Here is a 5,619-nt window from a genome sequence, read left to right as displayed (position 1 = left end):
TGCCCAAATCGGTGCACCAGCTCCCCCATATTCCCTCTACTGATCTCATACGACTGGTCGTTGACAATGGATCTCAGAGATTATTCGTAACAATGCAATATGCAAGAGGCTTGGAATTAACCTTAACCAGGAATCCCATTCGCATTACTGGGTTTTCTGACTGTCCTAGATCTGGAGCAAACCATCAAACTAAATTTCTCTGATTTCCGAATAGATGGTTCAAGTTGGAAACATGCGCCGTTTTATTACCAAAAATCATGGATAAATTACCTTTGCCACTAACAATTAAAGAATTATTAAGGAATTATGAATTGGTGGCTATTTTTAAGTATCAGGTCAGATTGATTTCATACTAGGATGAGACTTGTCGAGTAATATCTTTCAGGAGAAACTTTTTGCAACCAATCTGGTTTCCCTAATGGACTAAGAACAATATCGTCGTTGGTAATTAGTAGTGCTATTGTTGATAGCCCCGTATCAAGGCTTACCTTGCTAGCCGAAAATAGGCAATGCTTTAGCGGTAACGGATCCTTCAATGATTTGATTGCTAAAGTTTTGAAGATAGAGGATATATAAACAGTGTAGTCAGATCGGTCCCTCAGGTATCGAGTGTGAAAACCATTTTGAGATGAGTTTCTACAAAAAAGATATTTGAAATCCATTTCGCCTATCCTTGAAATATTTGGAAGAACCACATGCAATCGCCACACTTGAAAATTAGATAAAAATGAATATATTTTAGGCAGTAAAGATTGGTCTACGCACAAAGGGGTGTATTTTCAAAAGTAACCGTTACTATTGAAAAATCGCAATATCGTAATGAGAATATCCACACAATTAAAAAGATATCCAAGAAAATTCAGCTTTTTCGCCGATCCTTCCATAAATATATAAGGAAGAAGATCGAAAACGTATTTACTCATAGGCTCAAATTGAGGGGCAAAGTTATTTTTGATGTATTTACCAACAAGGGGGGGGGGGGAGCTACGTACGTCGGATCTCCGATTTCAAAAACATTTTTAACATTTTTAGCTGATACTAGATCGAAACATATTAGATAAATGTTCGACTGGAGCCAACGAGTAAATACATTTTTATGTATTGTAAGGACCTTCTTCCTTACATATTTATGGAAGGACTGGCCCAAAAGCTGATTTTTTTTTAAATAGTGTGAGGGTTCTTACTAAGAATCGTGATTATTTATTTATATTATATTCTTCTCGCGAATATAACGTTAATAATTGTATTGTTAAAACGTTGAATTTGTATTAGTTTTTATAATTTATTATTCATTACTTCACCATCAGACTGACACAAACTACTATCCATTTCCAAAAGATCCAATTTCCTCAGCCTCCTCTTCAAATAGATTAACAATGCAGAAAAAGAGGCTACTCTCAAACCGTTTTTCCCTTTATGACATCAACCCAACGCACACATGGGACTTAAAAAAAGTTACTGATATAATTAATAATGAATTTAAATAATAAACCATTGTAAAATTATTTGCAGTGTTGTTATTTTAATATTGAATTCAGAAAAAAAAAACAACTTTGTAAAGCATTAGTTCAATGTGTAATTTAAAGTTATAGTTCTAGTTTAAAAAGTTATTTTTTAAAAATACTAATGCACCTAATTAAATAATTATTAGTGTGTTTGAGATTAACAAGTGAGATGATAATAAATTAAAGAAAAAATTAAAACTGAAAGTTTTAATACAGTTCGGTGGTCTTGGAGTGCGAAATGTCGCGGATTCAGAAAACCAACCGAGTCCGGCCGAAATTATTTTTTAAAAAATCAACCTTTTCTTATCTTCTTGAGAAAATTCTGTGATGAAAATAAATAATCACTTGGACGAAATCGTTTTATTTTGAAAAAAAAAAAAAGAAAATTGTAAATTTAAATAAGATCAAATGATATTAAGGGAATTACTTATAACGAGGAAACTGGATGACTTATCTTGAACTCTGCAGCCACGTTAAAAGGCGTTGTCAACTTTCAATTAAATGAATAAGCCAATGAGCATGAAAATTTGATGACTTTCAGCGATAAAAGAATTTCTTTATTAATTCGCCGGAATGGTTATCTATCATTAAATATATTAACATAAGCTCAGGAAGAATGCGGAATAAGTGATTAAAAAGTACCTAGCAATTTCTAAATATTAAGAGTTAATATTTTCAAATACTATTATTAATTATACCTAATGACAATTAGTATAATGGTATATTTACAACAGAACTGATGAAATTATATAACATGAACATAAAATGTAATAATTATAAAAGAATGGCAGTCATGCTGTCAGCAGCAACACTTCTTATTTCGTCAATAATGTTAATAATAAAATCTTTCTTCTTTGTGATTGATGTTTGTAGATATATTCCTGTGGAAATATGTCGGGTTTCAAACCTGGGTACTCCACCCACGATAATACATTTTTTCATCTTCGAATTATAAATTATAAATGTCATTATAATCAGTATATTTATTTATTTTTCGTGGATTTTAATACATTTTTTGGTAAAATAAACAGAGAAGGACCGTTTTAAGTTAAATATTATCCATATTCCAAAACTTCAAAAATATTACGAAGTCTGTATGAAAAAACATTCGGCGTATGGACAAAAAATGGTATTTCTAGATCATATAACTCAGGAATAGACCTCAGGCAATGCTGCTTGCTAAGTCCACTACTTTTTTGTAAATGATTTAGAGGAAATAGTTGCAGAGGGAATTTTAATACCAGACAAACAAATTAATATGCCGATGTATATGTATATAGATGATATATGGATTGTACACTCCTGGTCCCTGACAATCCACTAATATTATAAGAATGATTAAGAGGTTAGAGACCTGTGTTAATAAGTGGAATTTCGAAATTAATCTCGAAAAATCAAAAATGCTAATATGTTGAAAGATGAAATGCAAATCGGAAAAAAAATTCAAGTGGATCTATGAAGAGCAGACAATCGAAACAAATGACAACGATAAGTACTGAGGCGCGATTTTAAGGAACTATTTATTTTTAAACAACCATTTTAAAGAAATTTGTGGGTATGTAAAAATGCAATCAACATGATTTGGTCCAAAATCATATTAATTAAGCAAGTGTCTATGAATAAAAAAAAGTTGATCTTTTACTCCGTTGTGGGAACACTAATCTGATACGAATCACAATCATTAGAGAAGAATTCCAGGGAATTTAAAAATTACAGAGATACCTTATAAAAATAATGATTGAGCTTCCTGATAATACACTTAACTACATAATTACATATTAAATATTTAATAAAATTACTTAAAATGAATCACACACCTCCCACATTTTTTTTTGTGTCTGGTATAATATTTATTGAAGAGAATTAATACAACCTGTCACAAATTAAGGGCATTAGTGTTCAAATATTCATTCATACAATATGTAGAGAAATAGAGTAAGAAAAGAAAGAAAAAGAAATAGAAAATGTAAATGATAACCATAGTACTCACTAAAGAAGAAAATAAATTAAAATAGTAACAAAAAATAAATGTATAAATAAAAGAAAATATAATAGTATTTTAGACTCACATGAATCTATATAAAAAATATAATAAAAAAAACTGGTCAAAGAATAAAAAATAATAATTTAAATTAATTTTCTTGTACATTAATTTAAATTTAAGTAAGTATAAAATATATACACATTCGCTCCTAAATAAAATATTTATATCTGCGGAAGGCAAAGTAGTGCGCTTCTCTCTCATCCGCGTCACCGGTATTAAGGGACAATGGAACATAAGTGAGATCCCTTGAGCTATTAGCTGAATTAATTATTGAAAATAATCTACCATGGGTAATGGGGATTAGTAAAATAGGAAAAAAGTTTAATGTTTTATTGCCAAAAAGGGAACTACTAACGGAGTTAAAAATACTTGAAAATGATGTAAGAGAAAGGATTAATTAAGTGGAAATTAATGAGTAAATCACAAGGGTGAGATCACAATAATACCACAACTTATATGCGAAATTATATTATACCTGTGGGTATTTTTAGAAGAATGCGTACAATTTTCTTTATTCGGCTAATTTTAAAAGCAAGAGGTGTGCTCCCAAATCTAAATTACCAACCGTGGCAGGATAAACGGGAAACTGCTCCTTACGTAACATAAATGCACCAGAAAAATACATGTCATTTTATAGCAGTTTGGCCCATATTGAAGGAATTTAGGGTGTCATTTTTAGGAAAACAATTGAATTTATTGAAACTATAACGATTATGGACGGCCCTGATTATAAAACTTATATCTATATTTAAACACAAATTTTAACTATATAAGATATATATAATATAATTTAAAATAAACTGTTGCTTTTTAAGTTATTCATTTATCTTTGTTTTTTATTTTGTAATCTGTATCTGTAAATTAATTAGTTAAATTATATTTAAGATAAAACTTATTTATTTTTAAGTTTATTATTGTTAACCTAAGTTTATTCCTTCTATCATATGTATGTTTTAAATACCATTTTCTGCTGAAATGGACATTCCTTGTTTCACACACCCACGCACGCACACAATAAAATATATCTATATATACTTATATTTTTTCAAAGGTTCTTATTTTTTTTTCATTTTAAACATTTATATTTAATTTTTAGTTTATCAATTTTTTTTTAAGTATTATTAAATTAACCAATAAATGTAGTCTAGTCTGGATCTATTAGAAAATCCAGCTTTCTAGAATTATTTTTATACATTACAAGCACACTTTTAATAAAGGGACAAAGTTTTACTTGGGTGCAGATTTGTTACTTCAAGAACCCCCAATTGTATAACATAGTAATGAAATTAATGTAAGACATTTTATATTTCAGAAAAAAATTCAGTTCGTATCGATGTTCTTATTTTGTGTGTTTAAACGAACATCCTGGCAGATAAATAAACGTTTATTGAATTAATACGAATGAAAATTATTTTTTTTCGAAAAATAATATTATATATATAAAAAAATGATGATAACTGCTTCTTTTATATCTGTTATGTATTTTCTGACCTAATAATTTGTCCCTTAATATTTATAAAAAAAGATAAGTGGGCTCGGCCGGGATTTGAACCCGGGACCTCTCGCACCCTAAGCGAAAATCATACCCCTAGACCACCGAGCCAGGACAACAAAACACAGGCTTATAAATTACTTAATGCAATATAATAAACAAAGTGTTAATGAAATTTTCAATTTTTTTCATGGTTTGTAGATATGCTGAAGTAGGTTTTCCCCATTCACGTTATTCGACGTTTTAAGAACTTATATAAAAATTGATCGAACCGCTTACGTTACTCATATTTGAAAATAAATAATATCAGTAAAATATAGGCCTGGAGTAATTTTTATTAAGTCATTGAAAGGTCGATTTACGTAGATAAACGCTGGGGAAATTCTGCTTATACTTTAAAATGACTACGAAACAAGAACATTATTGAGAATATATATATTTATGGAAGTTTTAGTTGAAGGTATATGTATTTAATAATTGAGGAGAAGATGGTTGGGGGTGCGGTCAATGAAACACAAATAAGTATGACTAACTTATTTTAGGCACATTAAAATAAGTTAGTCATACTTATTTGTGTT

At 29.4% G+C, this 5,619-nt stretch overlaps 1 non-coding gene across 1 annotated transcript; it reads right to left on the bottom strand.

Moving 5' to 3' along the window:
• Positions 1–5,080: 5,080 nt before the first annotated feature.
• Positions 5,081–5,152, bottom strand: TRNAP-AGG (transfer RNA proline (anticodon AGG)). The gene has a single exon. It is a non-coding gene; the product is annotated as a tRNA-Pro (tRNA).
• Between the last annotated feature and the right edge of the window lie 467 nt (positions 5,153–5,619).

This window comes from Halyomorpha halys, unplaced genomic scaffold (assembly GCF_000696795.3).
Source record: "Halyomorpha halys isolate HHAL.00 unplaced genomic scaffold, Hhal_1.1 Scaffold2994.1, whole genome shotgun sequence".
NCBI lineage: Eukaryota > Metazoa > Arthropoda > Insecta > Hemiptera > Pentatomidae > Halyomorpha > Halyomorpha halys.
This window is presented reverse-complemented; position numbering and strand designations above follow the sequence as displayed.